We start from the raw sequence: 21,383 nt of genomic DNA on the forward strand, positions 1-21,383 counted from the left end.
ATAAGTACTCCCTGAACCCAAGTGAGTTACCCTAGTCCCATATAAGTACTCCCTACCCCAAGTGAGTTACCCTACCCCTTTTATAAGTACTCCCTGACCCCAAGTGTGTTACCCTAGTCCCATATAAGTACTACCTGCGCTAAATGAGTTACCCTAGTCCCATATAAGTACTCCCTGACCCCAAGTGAGTTACTTTTGCTCCTATATAAGTACTCCCTGACCCCAAGTGAGTTACCCTAGTCCCATATAAGTACTCCCTGACCCCAAGTGAGTTGCCCTAGCCCCTTTATAAGTACTCCCTGACCCCAAGTATGGTACCCTAGTCCTATATAAGTACTCCCTGACCCCAAATTGAGTTACCCTCGCCCCTTTATAAGTACTCGCTGACCCCAAGTGAATCACTTTAGCTCCTATATAAGTACTCCCTGACCCCAAGTGATGTACCCTAGTCCCATATAAGTACTCCCTGACCCCAAATGAGTTACCCTATTCCCTATATAAGTACTCCCTGACCCCAAGTGAGTTACCCTAGTCCCATATAAGTACTCCCTGACGCCAAGTGAGTTACCCTAGTCCCAAATAAGTACTCCCTGCCCTAAATGAGTTACCCTAGTCCCATATAAGTACTCCCTGACCCCAAGTGAGTTACTTTAGCTCCTATAGAAGTACTCCCTGACCCCAGTGAGTTAACCTAGTCCCATATAAGTACTCCCTGACCCAAAATGTGTTACCCTACCCCCTATATAAGTACTCCCTGACCCCAAGTGAGTTACCCTAGTCCCATATAAGTACTCCCTGACCCCAAGTGAGTTGCCCTAGCCCCTTTATAAGTACTCCCTGACCCCAAGTGGTTACCCTAGTATCATATAAGTACTCCCTGACCCCAAGTGAGTTACCCCAGTCCCATATAAGTACTCCCTGACCCTAAGTGAGTTACCCTAGGCCCATATAAGTACTCCCTGACCCCAAATGAGTAACCCTAGCCCCTTTATAAGTACTCCCTGACCCCAAATGGGTTACCCTAGTCCCATATAAGTACTCCCTGACCCCAAGTGAGTTACTTTAGCTCCTATAGATGTACTCCCTGACCCCAAGTGAGTTAACCTAGTCCCATATAAGTACTCCCTGACCCAAAATGATTTACCCTACCCCCTATATAAGTACTCCCTGACCCCAAGTGAGTTACCCTAGTCCCATATAAGTACTCCCTGACCCCAAGTGAGTTGCCCTAGCCCCTTTATAAGTACTCCCTGACCCCAAGTATGGTACCCTAGTCCTATATAAGTACTCCCTGACCCCAAATTGAGTTACCCTAGCCCCTTTATAAGTACTCCCTGACCCCAAGTGAGTTACCCTAGTCCCATATAAGTACTCCCTGACCCCAAGTGAATCACTTTAGCTCCTATATAAGTACTCCCTGACCCCAAGTGATGTACCATAGTCCCATATAAGTACTCCCTGACCCCAAATGAGTTACCCTACCCCCTATATAAGTACTCCCTGACCCCAAGTGAGTTACCCTAGTCCCATATAAGTACTCCCTGACCCCAAGTGAGTTACCCTAGTCCCAAATAAGTACTCACTGCCCTAAATGAGTTACCCTAGTCCCATATAAGTACTCCCTGACCCCAAGTGAGTTACTTTAGCTCCTATAGAAGTACTCCCTGACCCCAAGTGAGTTAACCTAGTCCCATATAAGTACTCCCTGACCCAAAATGAGTTACCCTACCCCTTATATAAGTACTCCCTGACCCCAAATGAGTTACCCTAGTCCCATATAAGTACTCCCTGACCCCAAGTGAGTTACTTTAGCTCCTATAGAAGTACTCCCTGACCCCAAGTGAGTTACCCCAGTCCCATATAACTACTCCCTGACCCAAAGTGAGTTACCCTAGGCCCATATAAGTACTCCCTGACCCCAAATGAGTTACCCTAGCCCCTTAATAAGTACTCCCTGACCCCAAGTGGGTTATCCTAGTCCCATATAAGTACTCCCTGACCCCAAGTGAGTCACTTCAGCTCCTATATAAGTACTCCCTGACCACAGGTGAGTTACCCCAGCCCCTTTAGAAGTACTCCCTTTCCCCAAGTGAGTTACCCTAGTCCCATATAAGTACTACCTGAACCCAAATGAGTTATCCTAGCCCCTTTAGAAGTACTCCCTGACCCCAAGTGAGTTACCCCAGTCCCATATAAGTACTCCCTGACCCCAAATGAGTTACCCTAGTCCCATATAAGTACTCCCTGACCCCAAGTGAGTTACCCTAGTCCCATATAAGTACTCCCTGACCCCAAGTGAGTTGCCCTAGTCCCAAATAAGTACTCCCTGCCCTAATGAGTTACCCTAGTCCCATATAAGTACACCCTGACCCCAAATTAGTTACCCTACCCCCTTTATAAATACTCCCTGACCCCAACTGTGTTACCCTAGTCCCATATAAGTACTCCCTGACCCCAAGTGAGTTACTTTAGCTCCTATAGAAGTACTCCCTGACCCCAAGTGAGTTACCCCAGTCCCATATAACTACTCCCTGACCCAAAGTGAGTTACCCTAGGCCCATATAAGTACTCCCTGACCCCAAATGAGTTACCCTAGCCCCTTTATAAGTACTCCCTGACCCCAAGTGAGTTACCCTAGTCCCATATAAGTACTCCCTGACCCCAAGTGAATCACTTTAGCTCCTATATAAGTACTCCCTGACCCCAAGTGATGTACCCTAGTCCCATATAAGTACTCCCTGACCCCAAATGAGTTACCCTACCCCCTATATAAGTACTCCCTGACCCCAAGTGAGTTACCCTAGTCCCATATAAGTACTCCCTGACCTCAAGTGAGTTACCCTAGTCCCAAATAAGTACTCCCTGCCCTAAATGAGTTACCCTAGTCCCATATAAGTACTCCCTGACCCCAAGTGAGTTACTTTAGCTCCTATAGAAGTACTCCCTGACCCCAAGTGAGTTAACCTAGTCCCATATAAGTACTCCCTGACCCAAAATGAGTTACCCTACCCCTTATATAAGTACTCCCTGACCCCAAATGAGTTACCCTAGTCCCATATAAGTACACCCTGACCCCAAGTGAGTTACTTTAGCTCCTATAGAAGTACTCCCTGACCCCAAGTGAGTTACCCCAGTCCCATATAACTACTCCCTGACCCAAAGTGAGTTACCCTAGGCCCATATAAGTACTCCCTGACCCCAAGTGAGTTACCCTAGCCCCTTTATAAGTACTCCCTGACCCCAAATGAGTTACCCTAGTCCCATATAAGTACTCCCTGACCCCAAATGGGTTACCCTAGTCCCATATAAGTACTCCCTGACCCCAAGTGAGTTACCCTAGTCCCATATAAGGACTCCCTGATCCCAAGTGAGTTACCCTAGCCCCTTTATAAGTACACCCTGACCCCAACTGTGTTACCCTAGTCCCTTATAAGTACTCCTTGACCCCAAGTGAATCACTTTAGCTCCTACATAAGTACTCCCTGACCCCAAGTGATGTACCCTACTCCCATATAAGTACTCCCTGACCCCAAATGAGTTACCCTAACCCCTTTATAAATACTCCCTGACCCCAAGTGGGTCACCCTGGTTTCATATAAGTACTCCCTGACCCCAAGTGAGTTGCCCTAGACCATTTATAAGTACTCCCTGATCCCAAGTGAGTTACCCTAGCCCCTTTATAAGTACACCCTGACCCAACTGTGTTACCCTAGTCCCATATAAGTACTCCGTGACCCTAAGTGAGTTACCCTAGTCGCATATAAGTACTCCCTGACCCCAAGTGGGTTACCCTGGTTCCATATATATACCCCCTGACCACCAAGTGAGTTACCCTAGTACCATATAAGTACTCCCTGACCTAAAGCGAGTTACCCTAATCCCATATAAGTACTCCCTGAACCCAAGTGAGTTACCCTAGTCCCATATAAGTACTCCCTACCCCAAGTGAGTTACCCTACCCCTTTTATAAGTACTCCCTGACCCCAAGTGTGTTACCCTAGTCCCATATAAGTACTACCTGCGCTAAATGAGTTACCCTAGTCCCATATAAGTACTCCCTGACCCCAAGTGAGTTACTTTTGCTCCTATATAAGTACTCCCTGACCCCAAGTGAGTTACCCTAGTCCCATATAAGTACTCCCTGACCCCAAGTGAGTTGCCCTAGCCCCTTTATAAGTACTCCCTGACCCCAAGTATGGTACCCTAGTCCTATATAAGTACTCCCTGACCCCAAATTGAGTTACCCTCGCCCCTTTATAAGTACTCGCTGACCCCAAGTGAGTTACCCTAGTCCCATATAAGTACTCCCTGACCCCAAGTGAATCACTTTAGCTCCTATATAAGTACTCCCTGACCCCAAGTGATGTACCCTAGTCCCATATAAGTACTCCCTGACCCCAAATGAGTTACCCTATTCCCTATATAAGTACTCCCTGACCCCAAGTGAGTTACCCTAGTCCCATATAAGTACTCCCTGACCCCAAGTGAGTTACCCTAGTCCCAAATAAGTACTCCCTGCCCTAAATGAGTTACCCTAGTCCCATATAAGTACTCCCTGACCCCAAGTGAGTTACTTTAGCTCCTATAGAAGTACTCCCTGACCCCAGTGAGTTAACCTAGTCCCATATAAGTACTCCCTGACCCAAAATGTGTTACCCTACCCCCTATATAAGTACTCCCTGACCCCAAGTGAGTTACCCTAGTCCCATATAAGTACTCCCTGACCCCAAGTGAGTTGCCCTAGCCCCTTTATAAGTACTCCCTGACCCCAAGTGGTTACCCTAGTATCATATAAGTACTCCCTGACCCCAAGTGAGTTACCCCAGTCCCATATAAGTACTCCCTGACCCTAAGTGAGTTACCCTAGGCCCATATAAGTACTCCCTGACCCCAAATGAGTTACCCTAGCCCCTTTATAAGTACTCCCTGACCCCAAATGGGTTACCCTAGTCCCATATAAGTACTCCCTGACCCCAAGTGAGTTACTTTAGCTCCTATAGATGTACTCCCTGACCCCAAGTGAGTTAACCTAGTCCCATATAAGTACTCCCTGACCGAAAATGATTTACCCTACCCCCTATATAAGTACTCCCTGACCCCAAGTGAGTTACCCTAGTCCCATATAAGTACTCCCTGACCCCAAGTGAGTTGCCCTAGCCCCTTTATAAGTACTCCCTGACCCCAAGTATGGTACCCTAGTCCTATATAAGTACTCCCTGACCCCAAATTGAGTTACCCTAGCCCCTTTATAAGTACTCCCTGACCCCAAGTGAGTTACCCTAGTCCCATATAAGTACTCCCTGACCCCAAGTGAATCACTTTAGCTCCTATATAAGTACTCCCTGACCCCAAGTGATGTACCATAGTCCCATATAAGTACTCCCTGACCCCAAATGAGTTACCCTACCCCCTATATAAGTACTCCCTGACCCCAAGTGAGTTACCCTAGTCCCATATAAGTACTCCCTGACCCCAAGTGAGTTACCCTAGTCCCAAATAAGTACTCACTGCCCTAAATGAGTTACCCTAGTCCCATATAAGTACTCCCTGACCCCAAGTGAGTTGCCCTAGTCCCAAATAAGTACTCCCTGCCCTAATGAGTTACCCTAGTCCCATATAAGTACACCCTGACCCCAAATTAGTTACCCTACCCCCTTTATAAATACTCCCTGACCCCAAGTGGGTTACCCTGGTTCCATATAAGTACTCCCTGACCCCAAGTGAGTTACCCTATTATTATATAAGTACTCCCTCACCTAAAGCGAGTTACCCTAGTCCCATATAAGTACTCCCTGAACCCAAATGAGTTACCCAAGTCCCAAATAAGTACTCCCTGACCCCAAGTGAGTTACCCTAGCCCCTTTATAAGTAATCCCTGACCCCAAGTGAGTTACCCTCGTCACATTTAAGTACTCCCTGACCCCAAATGAGTTACCCTAGTCCCATATAAGTACTCCCTGACCCCAAATGGGTTACCCTAGTCCCATATAAGTACTCCCTGACCCCAAGTGAGATACCCTAGTCCCATATAAGTACTCCCTGATCCCAAGTGAGTTACCCTAGCCCCTTTATAAGTACACCCTGACCCCAACTGTGTTACCCTAGTCCCATATAAGTACTCCTTGACCCCAAGTGAATCACTTTAGCTCCTACATAAGTACTCCCTGACCCCAAATGAGTTACCCTACCCCCTTTATAAATACTCCCTGACCCCAAGTGGGTCACCCTGGTTCCATATAAGTACTCCCTGACCCCAAGTGAGTTGCCCTAGCCCCTTTATAAGTACTCCCTGATCCCAAGTGAGTTACCCTAGCCCCTTTATAAGTACACACTGACCCCAACTGTGTTACCCTAGTCCCATATAAGTACTCCGTGACCCTAAGTGAGTTACCCTAGTCGCATATAAGTCCTCCCTGACCCCAAGTGGGTTACCCTGGTTCCATATATATACCCCCTGACCTCCAAGTGAGTTACCCTAGTACCATATAAGTACTCCCTGACCCCAAGTGAGTTACCCCAGTCCCATATAACTACTCCCTGACCCAAAGTGAGTTACCCTAGGCCCATATAAGTACTCCCTGACCCCAAATGAGTTACCCTAGCCCCTTAATAAGTACTCCCTGACCCCAAGTGGGTTATCCTAGTCCCATATAAGTACTCCCTGACCCCAAGTGAGTCACTTTAGCTCCTATATAAGTACTCCCTGACCACAGGTGAGTTACCCCAGCCCCTTTAGAAGTACTCCCTTTCCCCAAGTGAGTTACCCTAGTCCCATATAAGTACTACCTGAACCCAAATGAGTTATCCTAGCCCCTTTAGAAGTACTCCCTGACCCCAAGTGAGTTACCCCAGTCCCATATAAGTACTCCCTGACCCCAAATGATTTACCCTAGTCCCATATAAGTACTCCCTGACCCCAAGTGAGTTACCCTAGTCCCATATAAGTACTCCCTGACCCCAAGTGAGTTGCCCTAGTCCCAAATAAGTACTCCCTGCCCTAATGAGTTACCCTAGTCCCATATAAGTACACCCTGACCCCAAATTAGTTACCCTACCCCCTTTATAAATACTCCCTGACCCCAAGTGGGTTACCCTGGTTCCATATAAGTACTCCCTGACCCCAAGTGAGTTACCCTATTATTATATAAGTACTCCCTCACCTAAAGCGAGTTACCCTAGTCCCATATAAGTACTCCCTGAACCCAAATGAGTTACCCAAGTCCCAAATAAGTACTCCCTGACCCCAAGTGAGTTACCCTAGCCCCTTTATAAGTAATCCCTGACCCCAAGTGAGTTACCCTCGTCCCATTTAAGTACTCCCTGACCCCAAATGAGTTACCCTAGTCCCATATAAGTACTCCCTGACCCCAAATGGGTTACCCTAGTCCCATATAAGTACTCCGTGACCCCAAGTGAGTTACCCTACTCCCATATAAGTACTCCCTGATCCCAAGTGAGTTACCCTAGCCCCTTTATAAGTACACCCTGACCCCAACTGTGTTACCCTAGTCCCATATAAGTACTCCTTGACCCCAAGTGAATCACTTTAGCTCCTACATAAGTACTCCCTGACCCCAAATGGGTTACCCTACCCCCTTTATAAATACTCCCTGACCCCAAGTGGGTCACCCTGGTTCCATATAAGTACTCCCTGACCCCAAGTGAATTGCCCTAGCCCCTTTATAAGTACTCCCTGATCCCAAGTGAGTTACCCTAGCCCCTTTATAAGTACACCCTGACCCCAACTGTGTTACCCTAATCCCATATAAGTACTCCGTGACCCTAAGTGAGTTACCCTAGTCGCATATAAGTACTCCCTGACCCCAAGTGGGTTACCCTGGTTCCATATATATACCCCCTAACCTCCAAGTGAGTTACCCTAGTACCATATAAGTACTCCCTGACCTAAAGCGAGTTACCCTAGTCCCATATAAGTACTCCCTGACCCCAAGTGAGTTGCCCTAGCCCCTTTATAAGTACTCCCTGACCCCAAGTATGGTACCCTAGTCCTATATAAGTACTCCCTGACCCCAAATTGAGTTACCCTAGCCCCTTTATAAGTACTCCCTGACCCCAAGTGAGTTACCCTAGTCCCATATAAGTACTCCCTGACCCCAAGTGAATCACTTTAGCTCCTATATAAGTACTCCCTGACCCCAAGTGATGTACCCTAGTCCCATATAAGTACTCCCTGACCCCAAATGAGTTACCCTACCCCCTAAATAAGTACTCCCTGACCCCAAGTGAGTTACCCTAGTCCCATATAAGTACTCCCTGACCCCAAGTGAGTTACCCTAGTCCCAAATAAGTACTCCCTGCCCTAAATGAGTTACCCTAGTCCCATATAAGTACTCCCTGACCCCAAGTGAGTTACTTTAGCTCCTATAGAAGTACTCCCTGACCCCAAGTGAGTTAACCTAGTCCCATATAAGTACTCCCTGACCCAAAATGAGTTACCCTACCCCTTATATAAGTACTCCCTGACCCCAAATGAGTTACCCTAGTCCCATATAAGTACTCCCTGACCCCAAGTGAGTTACTTTAGCTCCTATAGAAGTACTCCCTGACCCCAAGTGAGTTACCCCAGTCCCATATAACTACTCCCTGACCCAAAGTGAGTTACCCTAGGCCCATATAAGTACTCCCTGACCCCAAATGAGTTACCCTAGCCCCTTTATAAGTACTCCCTGACCCCAAGTGAGTTACCCTAGTCCCATATAAGTACTCCCTGACCCCAAGTGAATCACTTTAGCTCCTATATAAGTACTCCCTGACCCCAAGTGATGTACCCTAGTCCCATATAAGTACTCCCTGACCCCAAATGAGTTACCCTACCCCCTATATAAGTACTCCCTGACCCCAAGTGAGTTACCCTAGTCCCATATAAGTACTCCCTGACCCCAAGTGAGTTACCCTAGTCCCAAATAAGTACTCCCTGCCCTAAATGAGTTACCCTAGTCCCATATAAGTACTCCCTGACCCCAAGTGAGTTACTTTAGCTCCTATAGAAGTACTCCCTGACCCCAAGTGAGTTAACCTAGTCCCATATAAGTACTCCCTGACCCAAAATGAGTTACCCTACCCCTTATATAAGTACTCCCTGACCCCAAATGAGTTACCCTAGTCCCATATAAGTACACCCTGACCCCAAGTGAGTTACTTTAGCTCCTATAGAAGTACTCCCTGACCCCAAGTGAGTTACCCCAGTCCCATATAACTACTCCCTGACCCAAAGTGAGTTACCCTAGGCCCATATAAGTACTCCCTGACCCCAAATGAGTTACCCTAGCCCCTTAATAAGTACTCCCTGACCCCAAGTGGGTTATCCTAGTCCCATATAAGTACTCCCTGACCCCAAGTGAGTCACTTTAGCTCCTATATAAGTACTCCCTGACCACAGGTGAGTTACCCCAGCCCCTTTAGAAGTACTCCCTTTCCCCAAGTGAGTTACCCTAGTCCCATATAAGTACTACCTGAACCCAAATGAGTTACCCTAGCCCCTTTATAAGTACACCCTGACCCCAACTGTGTTACCCTAGTCCCATATAAGTACTCCGTGACCCTAAGTGAGTTACCCTAGTCGCATATAAGTACTCCCTGACCCCAAGTGGGTTACCCTGGTTCCATATATATACCCCCTAACCTCCAAGTGAGTTACCCTAGTACCATATAAGTACTCCCTGACCTAAAGCGAGTTACCCTAGTCCCATATAAGTACTCCCTGAACCCAAGTGAGTTACCCTTGTCCCATATAAGTACTCCCTACCCCAAGTGAGTTACCCTACCCCTTTTATAAGTACTCCCTGACCCCAAGTGTGTTACCCTAGTCCCATATAAGTACTACCTGCGCTAAATGAGTTACCCTAGTCCCATATAAGTACTCCCTGACCCCAAGTGAGTTACTTTAGCTCCTATAGAAGTACTCCCTGACCCCAAGTGAGTTAACCTAGTCCCATATAAGTACTCCCTGACACAAAATGAATTACCCTACCCCCTATATAAGTACTCCCTGACACAAAATGAATTACCCTACCCCCTATATAAGTACTCCCTGACCCCAAGTGAGTTACCCTAGTCGCATATAAGTACTCCCTGACCCCAAGTGAGTTGCCCTAGCCCCTTTATAAGTACTCCCTGACCCCAAGTATGGTACCCTAGTCCTATATAAGTACTCCCTGACCCCAAATTGAGTTACCCTCGCCCCTTTATAAGTACTCGCTGACCCCAAGTGAGTTACCCTAGTCCCATATAAGTACTCCCTGACCCCAAGTGAATCACTTTAGCTCCTATATAAGTACTCCCTGACCCCTAGTGATGTACCCTAGTCCCATATAAGTACTCCCTGACCCCAAATGAGTTACCCTATCCCCTATATAAGTACTCCCTGACCCCAAGTGAGTTACCATAGTCCCATATAAGTACTCCCTGACCCCAAGTGAGTTACCCTAGTCCCAAATAAGTACTCCCTGCCCTAAATGAGTTACCCTAGTCCCATATAAGTACTCCCTGACCCCAAGTGAGTTACTTTAGCTCCTATAGAAGTACTCCCTGACCCCAGTGAGTTAACCTAGTCCCATATAAGTACTCCCTGACCCCAAGTGAGTTACTTTACCTCCTATATAAGTACTCCCTGACCCCAAGTGAGTTACCCTAGTCCCATATAAGTACTCCCTGACCCCAAGTGAGTTGCCCTAGCCCCTTTATAAGTACTCCCTGACCCCAAGTATGGTACCCTAGTCCTATATAAGTACTCCCTGACCCCAAATTGAGTTACCCTCGCCCCTTTATAAGTACTCGCTGACCCCAAGTGAGTTACCCTAGTCCCATATAAGTACTCCCTGATCCCAAGTGAGTTACCCTAGCCCCTTTATAAGTACACCCTGACCCCAACTGTGTTACCCTAGTCCCATATAAGTACTCCTTGACCCCAAGTGAATCACTTTAGCTCCTACATAAGTACTCCCTGACCCCAAATGAGTTAACCTACCCCCTTTATAAATACTCCCTGACCCCAAGTGGGTCACCCTGGTTCCATATAAGTACTCCCTGACCCCAAGTGAGTTGCCCTAGCCCCTTTATAACTACTCCCTGATCCCAAGTGAGTTACCCTAGCCCCTTTATAAGTACACCCTGACCCCAACTGTGTTACCCTAGTCCCATATAAGTACTCCGTGACCCTAAGTGAGTTACCCTAGTCGCATATAAGTCCTCCCTGACCCCAAGTGGGTTACCCTGGTTCCATATATATACCCCCTGACCTCCAAGTGAGTTACCCTAGTCCCATATAACTACTCCCTGACCCAAAGTGAGTTACCCTAGGCCCATATAAGTACTCCCTGACCCCAAATGAGTTACCCTAGCCCCTTAATAAGTACTCCCTGACCCCAAGTGGGTTATCCTAGTCCCATATAAGTACTCCCTGACCCCAAGTGAGTCACTTTAGCTCCTATATAAGTACTCCCTGACCACAGGTGAGTTACCCCAGCCCCTTTAGAAGTACTCCCTTTCCCCAAGTGAGTTACCCTAGTCCCATATAAGTACTACCTGAACCCAAATGAGTTATCCTAGCCCCTTTAGAAGTACTCCCTGACCCCAAGTGAGTTACCCCAGTCCCATATAAGTACTCCCTGACCCCAAATGAGTTACCCTAGTCCCATATAAGTACTCCCTGACCCCAAGTGAATTACCCTAGTCCCATATAAGTACTCCCTGACCCCAAGTGAGATGCCCTAGTCCCAAATAAGTACTCCCTGCCCTAAATGAGTTACCCTAGTCCCATATAAGTACACCCTGACCCCAAATTAGTTACCCTACCCCCTTTATAAATACTCCCTGACCCCAAGTGGGTTACCCTGGTTCCATATAAGTACTCCCTGACCCCAAGTGAGTTACCCTATTATTATATAAGTACTCCCTCACCTAAAGCGAGTTACCCTAGTCCCATATAAGTACTCCCTGAACCCAAATGAGTTACCCAAGTCCCAAATAAGTACTCCCTGACCCCAAGTGAGTTACCCTAGCCCCTTTATAAGTACTCCCTGACCCCAAATGAGTTACCCTAGTCCCATATAAGTACTCCCTGACCCCAAATGGGTTACCCTAGTCCCATATAAGTACTCCCTGACCCCAAGTGAGTTACCCTAGTCCCATATAAGGACTCCCTGATCCCAAGTGAGTTACCCTAGCCCCTTTATAAGTACACCCTGACCCCAACTGTGTTACCCTAGTCCCATATAAGTACTCCTTGACCCCAAGTGAATCACTTTAGCTCCTACATAAGTACTCCCTGACCCCAAGTGATGTACCCTACTCCCATATAAGTACTCCCTGACCCCAAATGAGTTACCCTAACCCCTTTATAAATACTCCCTGACCCCAAGTGGGTCACCCTGGTTCCATACAAGTACTCCCTGACCCCAAGTGAGTTGCCCTAGCCCCTTTATAAGTACTCCCTGATCCCAAGTGAGTTACCCTAGCCCCTTTATAAGTACACCCTGACCCAACTGTGTTACCCTAGTCCCATATAAGTACTCCGTGACCCTAAGTGAGTTACCCTAGTCGCATATTAGTACTCCCTGACCCCAAGTGGGTTACCCTGGTTCCATATATATACCCCCTGACCACCAAGTGAGTTACCCTAGTACCATATAAGTACTCCCTGACCTAAAGCGAGTTACCCTAGTCCCATATAAGTACTCCCTGAACCCAAGTGAGTTACCCTAGTCCCATATAAGTACTCCCTACCCCAAGTGAGTTACCCTACCCCTTTTATAAGTACTCCCTGACCCCAAGTGTGTTACCCTAGTCCCATATAAGTACTACCTGCGCTAAATGAGTTACCCTAGTCCCATATAAGTACTCCCTGACCCCAAGTGAGTTACTTTACCTCCTATATAAGTACTCCCTGACCCCAAGTGAGTTACCCTAGTCCCATATAAGTACTCCCTGACCCCAAGTGAGTTGCCCTAGCCCCTTTATAAGTACTCCCTGACCCCAAGTATGGTACCCTAGTCCTATATAAGTACTCCCTGACCCCAAATTGAGTTACCCTCGCCCCTTTATAAGTACTCGCTGACCCCAAGTGAGTTACCCTAGTCCCATATAAGTACTCCCTGATCCCAAGTGAGTTACCCTAGCCCCTTTATAAGTACACCCTGACCCCAACTGTGTTACCCTAGTCCCATATAAGTACTCCTTGACCCCAAGTGAATCACTTTAGCTCCTACATAAGTACTCCCTGACCCCAAATGAGTTACCCTACCCCCTTTATAAATACTCCCTGACCCCAAGTGGGTCACCCTGGTTCCATATAAGTACTCCCTGACCCCAAGTGAGTTGCCCTAGCCCCTTTATAACTACTCCCTGATCCCAAGTGAGTTACCCTAGCCCCTTTATAAGTACACCCTGACCCCAACTGTGTTACCCTAGTCCCATATAAGTACTCCGTGACCCTAAGTGAGTTACCCTAGTCGCATATAAGTCCTCCCTGACCCCAAGTGGGTTACCCTGGTTCCATATATATACCCCCTGACCTCCAAGTGAGTTACCCTAGTCCCATATAACTACTCCCTGACCCAAAGTGAGTTACCCTAGGCCCATATAAGTACTCCCTGACCCCAAATGAGTTACCCTAGCCCCTTAATAAGTACTCCCTGACCCCAAATGAGTTACCCTAGCCCCTTAATAAGTACTCCCTGACCCCAAGTGGGTTATCCTAGTCCCATATAAGTACTCCCTGACCCCAAGTGAGTTACCCTAGTCCTATATAAGTACTCCCTGACCCCAAATTGAGTTACCCTCGCCCCTTTATAAGTACTCGCTGACCCCAAGTGAGTTACCCTAGTCCCATATAAGTACTCCCTGATCCCAAGTGAGTTACCCTAGCCCCTTTATAAGTACACCCTGACCCCAACTGTGTTACCCTAGTCCCATATAAGTACTCCTTGACCCCAAGTGAATCACTTTAGCTCCTACATAAGTACTCCCTGACCCCAAATGAGTTACCCTACCCTCTTTATAAATACTCCCTGACCCCAAGTGGGTCACCCTGGTTCCATATAAGTACTCCCTGACCCCAAGTGAGTTGCCCTAGCCCCTTTATAACTACTCCCTGATCCCAAGTGAGTTACCCTAGCCCCTTTATAAGTACACCCTGACCCCAACTGTGTTACCCTAGTCCCATATAAGTACTCCGTGACCCTAAGCGAGTTACCCTAGTCGCATATAAGTCCTCCCTGACCCCAAGTGGGTTACCCTGGTTCCATATATATACCCCCTGACCTCCAAGTGAGTTACCCTAGTCCCATATAACTACTCCCTGACCCAAAGTGAGTTACCCTAGGCCCATATAAGTACTCCCTGACCCCAAATGAGTTACCCTAGCCCCTTAATAAGTACTCCCTGACCCCAAATGAGTTACCCTAGCCCCTTAATAAGTACTCCCTGACCCCAAGTGGGTTATCCTAGTCCCATATAAGTACTCCCTGACCCCAAGTGAGTTACCCTAGTCCCATATAAGTACTCCCTGACCCCAAATGAGTTACCCTAGCCCCTTAATAAGTACTCCCTGACCCCAAGTGGGTTATCCTAGTCCCATATAAGTACTCCCTGACCCCAAGTGAGTTACCCTAGTCCTATATAAGTACTCCCTGACCACAGGTGAGTTACCCCAGCCCCTTTAGAAGTACTCCCTTTCCCCAAGTGAGTTACCCTAGTCCCATATAAGTACTACCTGAACCCAAATGAGTTATCCTAGCCCCTTTAGAAGTACTCCCTGACCCCAAGTGAGTTACCCCAGTCCCATATAAGTACTCCCTGACCCCAAATGAGTTACCCTAGTCCCATATAAGTACTCCCTGACCCCAAGTGAGTTACCCTAGTCCCATATAAGTACTCCCTGACCCCAAGTGAGTTGCCCTAGTCCCAAATAAGTACTCCCTGCCCTAATGAGTTACCCTAGTCCCATATAAGTACACCCTGACCCCAAATTAGTTACCCTACCCCCTTTATAAATACTCCCTGACCCCAAGTGGGTTACCCTGGTTCCATATAAGTACTCCCTGACCCCAAGTGAGTTACCCTATTATTATATAAGTACTCCCTCACCTAAAGCGAGTTACCCTAGTCCCATATAAGTACTCCCTGAACCCAAATGAGTTACCCAAGTCCCAAATAAGTACTCCCTGACCCCAAGTGAGTTACCCTAGCCCCTTTATAAGTAATCCCTGACCCCAAGTGAGTTACCCTCGTCCCATTTAAGTACTACCTGACCCCAAATGAGTTACCCTAGTCCCATATAAGTACTCCCTGACCCCAAATGGGTTACCCTAGTCCCATATAAGTACTCCCTGACCCCAAGTGAATTACCCTAGTCCCATATAAGTACTCCCTGATCCCAAGTGAGTTACCCTAGCCCCTTTATAAGTACACCCTGACCCCAACTGTGTTACCCTAGTCCCATATAAGTACTCCTTGACCCCAAGTGAATCACTTTAGCTCCTACATAAGTACTCCCTGACCCCAAATGAGTTACCCTACCCCCTTTATAAATACTCCCTGACCCCAAGTGGGTCACCCTGGTTCCATATAATTACTCCCTGACCCCAAGTGAGTTGCCCTAGCCCCTTTATAAGTACTCCCTGATCCCAAGTGCGTTACCCTAGCCCCTTTATAAGTACACCCTGACCCCAACTGTGTTACCCTAGTCCCATATAAGTACTCCGTGACCCTAAGTGAGTTACCCTAGTCGCATATAAGTCCTCCCTGACCCCAAGTGGGTTACCCTGGTTCCATATATATACCCCCTGACCTCCAAGTGAGTTACCCTAGTCCCATATAAGTACTCCCTACCCCAAGTGAGTTACCCTACCCCTTTTATAAGTACTCCCTGACCCCAAGTGTGTTACCCTAGTCCCATATAAGTACTACCTGCGCTAAATGAGTTACCCTAGTCCCATATAAGTACTCCCTGACCCCAAGTGAGTTAACCTAGTCCCATATAAGTACTCCCTGACACAAAATGAATTACCCTACCCCCTATATAAGTACTCCCTGACCCCAAGTGAGTTAACCTAGTCCCATATAAGTACTCCCTGACACAAATTGAATTACCCTACCCCCTATATAAGTACTCCCTGACACAAAATGAATTACCCTACCCCCTATATAAGTACTCCCTGACCCCAAGTGAGTTACCCTAGTCCCATATAAGTACTCCCTGACCCCAAGTGAGTTGCCCTAGCCCCTTTATAAGTACTCCCTAACCCCAAGTATGGTACCCTAGTCCTATATAAGTACTCCCTGACCCCAAATGAGTTACCCTACCCCCTTTATAAATACTCCCTGACCCCAAGTAGGTCACCCTGGTTCCATATAATTACTCCCTGACCCCAAGTGAGTTACCCTAGTCCCATATAAGTACTCCCTGACCCCAAGTGAGTTACCCTAGTCCCAAATAAGTACTCCCTGCCCTAAATGAGTTACCCTAGTCCCATATAAGTACTCCCTGACCCCAAGTGAGTTACTTTAGCTCCTATAGAAGTACTCCCTGACCCCAGTGAGTTAACCTAGTCCCATATAAGTACTCCCTGACCCAAAATGAGTTACCCTACCCCCTATATAAGTACTCCCTGACCCCAAGTGAGTTACCCTAGTCCCATATAAGTACTCCCTGACCCCAAGTGAATCACTTTAGCTCCTATATAAGTACTCCCTGACCACAGGTGAGTTACCCCAGCCCCTTTAGAAGTACTCCCTTTCCCCAAGTGAGTTACCCTAGTCCCATATAAGTACTACCTGAACCCAAATGAGTTATCCTAGCCACTTTAGAAGTACTCCCTGACCCCAGTGAGTTAACCTAGTCCCATATAAGTACTCCCTGACCCAAAATGAGTTACCCTACCCCCTATATAAGTACTCCCTGACCCCAAGTGAGTTACCCTAGTCCCATATAAGTACTCCCTGACCCCAAGTGAGATGCCCTAGTCCCAAATAAGTACTCCCTGCCCTAAATGAGTTACCCTAGTCCCATATAAGTACACCCTGACCCCAAATTAGTTACCCTACCCCCTTTATAAATACTCCCTGACCACAAGTGGGTTACCCTGGTTCTATATAAGTACTCCCTGACCCCAAGTGAGTTACCCTATTATTATATAAGTACTCCCTCACCTAAAGCGAGTTACCCTAGTCCCATATAAGTACTCCCTGAACCCAAATGAGTTACCCAAGTCCCAAATAAGTACTCCCTGACCCCAAGTGAGTTACCCTAGCCCCTTTATAAGTACTCCCTGACCCCAAATGAGTTACCCTAGTCCCATATAAGTACTCCCTGACCCCAAATGGGTTACCCTAGTCCCATATAAGTACTCCCTGACCCCAAGTGAGTTACCCTAGTCCCATATAAGGACTCCCTGATCCCAAGTGAGTTACCCTAGCCCCTTTATAAGTACACCCTGACACCAACTGTGTTACCCTAGTCCCATATAAGTACTCCTTGACCCCAAGTGAATCACTTTAGCTCCTACATAAGTACTCCCTGACCCCAAGTGATGTACCCTACTCCCATATAAGTACTCCCTGACCCCAAATGAGTTACCCTAACCCATTTATAAATACTCCCTGACCCCAAGTGGGTCACCCTGGTTCCATACAAGTACTCCCTGACCCCAAGTGAGTTGCCCTAGCCCCTTTATAAGTACTCCCTGATCCCAAGTGAGTTACCCTAGCCCCTTTATAAGTACACCCTGACCCAACTGTGTTACCCTAGTCCCATATAAGTACTCCGTGACCCTAAGTGAGTTACCCTAGTCGCATATTAGTACTCCCTGACCCCAAGTGGGTTACCCTGGTTCCATATATATACCCCCTGACCACCAAGTGAGTTACCCTAGTACCATATAAGTACTCCCTGACCTAAAGCGAGTTACCCTAGTCCCATATAAGTACTCCCTGAACCCAAGTGAGTTACCCTAGTCCCATATAAGTACTCCCTACCCCAAGTGAGTTACCCTACCCCTTTTATAAGTACTCCCTGACCCCAAGTGTGTTACCCTAGTCCCATATAAGTACTACCTGCGCTAAATGAGTTACCCTAGTCCCATATAAGTACTCCCTGACCCCAAGTGAGTTACTTTACCTCCTATATAAGTACTCCCTGACCCCAAGTGAGTTGCCCTAGCCCCTTTATAAGTACTCCCTGACCCCAAGTATGGTACCCTAGTCCTATATAAGTACTCCCTGACCCCAAATTGAGTTACCCTCGCCCCTTTATAAGTACTCGCTGACCCCAAGTGAGTTACCCTAGTCCCATATAAGTACTCCCTGATCCCAAGTGAGTTACCCTAGCCCCTTTATAAGTACACCCTGACCCCAACTGTGTTACCCTAGTCCCATATAAGTACTCCTTGACCCCAAGTGAATCACTTTAGCTCCTACAAAAGTACTCCCTGACCCCAAATGAGTTACCCTACCCCCTTTATAAATACTCCCTGACCCCAAGTGGGTCACCCTGGTTCCATATAAGTACTCCCTGACCCCAAGTGAGTTGCCCTAGCCCCTTTATAACTACTCCCTGATCCCAAGTGAGTTACCCTAGCCCCTTTATAAGTACACCCTGACCCCAACTGTGTTACCCTAGTCCCATATAAGTACTCCGTGACCCTAAGTGAGTTACCCTAGTCGCATATAAGTCCTCCCTGACCCCAAGTGGGTTACCCTGGTTCCATATATATACCCCCTGACCTCCAAGTGAGTTACCCTAGTCCCATATAACTACTCCCTGACCTAAAGTGAGTTACCCTAGGCCCATATAAGTACTCCCTGACCCCAAATGAGTTACCCTAGCCCCTTAATAAGTACTCCCTGACCCCAAATGAGTTACCCTAGCCCCTTAATAAGTACTCCCTGACCCCAAGTGGGTTATCCTAGTCCCATATAAGTACTCCCTGACCCCAAGTGAGTTACCCTAGTCCTATATAAGTACTCCCTGACCCCAAATTGAGTTACCCTCGCCCCTTTATAAGTACTCGCTGACCCCAAGTGAGTTACCCTAGTCCCATATAAGTACTCCCTGATCCCAAGTGAGTTACCCTAGCCCCTTTATAAGTACACCCTGACCCCAACTGTGTTACCCTAGTCCCATATAAGTACTCCTTGACCCCAAGTGAATCATTTTAGCTCCTACATAAGTACTCCCTGACCCCAAATGAGTTACCCTACCCTCTTTATAAATACTCCCTGACCCCAAGTGGGTCACCCTGGTTCCATATAAGTACTCCCTGACCCCAAGTGAGTTGCCCTAGCCCCTTTATAACTACTCCCTGATCCCAAGTGAGTTACCCTAGCCCCTTTATAAGTACACCCTGACCCAAACTGTGTTACCCTAGTCCCATATAAGTACTCCGTGACCCTAAGTGAGTTACCCTAGTCGCATATAAGTCCTCCCTGACCCCAAGTGGGTTACCCTGGTTCCATATATATACCCCCTGACCTCCAAGTGAGTTACCCTAGTCCCATATAACTACTCCCTGACCCAAAGTGAGTTACCCTAGGCCCATATAAGTACTCCCTGACCCCAAATGAGTTACCCTAGCCCCTTAATAAGTACTCCCTGACCCCAAATGAGTTACCCTAGCCCCTTAATAAGTACTCCCTGACCCCAAGTGGGTTATCCTAGTCCCATATAAGTACTCCCTGACCCCAAGTGAGTTACCCTAGTCCCATATAAGTACTCCCTGACCCCAAATGAGTTACCCTAGCCCCTTAATAAGTACTCCCTGACCCCAAGTGGGTTATCCTAGTCCCATATAAGTACTCCCTGACCCCAAGTGAGTTACCCTAGTCCTATATAAGTACTCCCTGACCACAGGTGAGTTACCCCAGCCCCTTTAGAAGTACTCCCTTTCCCCAAGTGAGTTACCCTAGTCCCATATAAGTACTACCTGAACCCAAATGAGTTATCCTAGCCCCTTTAGAAGTACTCCCTGACCCCAAGTGAGTTACCCCAGTCCCATATAAGTACTCCCTGACCCCAAATGAGTTACCCTAGTCCCATATAAGTACTCCCTGACCCCAAGTGAGTTACCCTAGTCCCATATAAGTACTCCCTGACCCCAAGTGAGTTGCCCTAGTCCCAAATAAGTACTCCCTGCCCTAATGAGTTACACTAGTCCCATATAAGTACACCCTGACCCCAAATTAGTTACCCTACCCCCTTTATAAATACTCCCTGACCCCAAGTGGGTTACCCTGGTTCCATATAAGTACTCCCTGACCCCAAGTGAGTTACCCTATTATTATATAAGTACTCCCTCACCTAAAGCGAGTTACCCTAGTCCCATATAAGTACTCCCTGAACCCAAATGAGTTACCCAAGTCCCAAATAAGTACTCCCTGACCCCAAGTGAGTTACCCTAGCCCCTTTATAAGTAATCCCTGACCCCAAGTGAGTTACCCTCGTCCCATTTAAGTACTACCTGACCCCAAATGAGTTACCCTAGTCCCATATAAGTACTCCCTGACCCCAAATGGGTTACCCTAGTCCCATATAAGTACTCCCTGACCCCAAGTGAATTACCCTAGTCCCATATAAGTACTCCCTGATCCCAAGTGAGTTACCCTAGCCCCTTTATAAGTACACCCTGACCCCAACTGTGTTACCCTAGTCCCATATAAGTACTCCTTGACCCCAAGTGAATCACTTTAGCTCCTACATAAGTACTCCCTGACCCCAAATGAGTTACCCTACCCCCTTTATAAATACTCCCTGACCCCAAGTGGGTCACCCTGGTTCCATATAATTACTCCCTGACCCCAAGTGAGTTGCCCTAGCCCCTTTATAAGTACTCCCTGATCCCAAGTGCGTTACCCTAGCCCCTTTATAAGTACACCCTGACCCCAACTGTGTTACCCTAGTCCCATATAAGTACTCCGTGACCCTAAGTGAGTTACCCTAGTCGCATATAAGTCCTCCCTGACCCCAAGTGGGTTACCCTGGTTCCATATATATACCCCCTGACCTCCAAGTGAGTTACCCTAGTCCCATATAAGTACTCCCTACCCCAAGTGAGTTACCCTACCCCTTTTATAAGTACTCCCTGACCCCAAGTGTGTTACCCTAGTCCCATATAAGTACTACCTGCGCTAAATGAGTTACCCTAGTCCCATATAAGTACTCCCTGACCCCAAGTGAGTTAACCTAGTCCCATATAAGTACTCCCTGACACAAAATGAATTACCCTACCCCCTATATAAGTACTCCCTGACCCCAAGTGAGTTAACCTAGTCCCATATAAGTACTCCCTGACACAAAATGAATTACCCTACCCCCTATATAAGTACTCCCTGACACAAAATGAATTACCCTACCCCCTATATAAGTACTC

This window comes from Prorops nasuta, unplaced genomic scaffold, assembly GCF_024137725.1.
Source record: "Prorops nasuta isolate Cenicafe-Biocafe unplaced genomic scaffold, Cenicafe_Pnas_1.2 PNAS00016, whole genome shotgun sequence".
In the NCBI taxonomy this organism is placed as follows: Eukaryota; Metazoa; Arthropoda; class Insecta; order Hymenoptera; family Bethylidae; genus Prorops; species Prorops nasuta.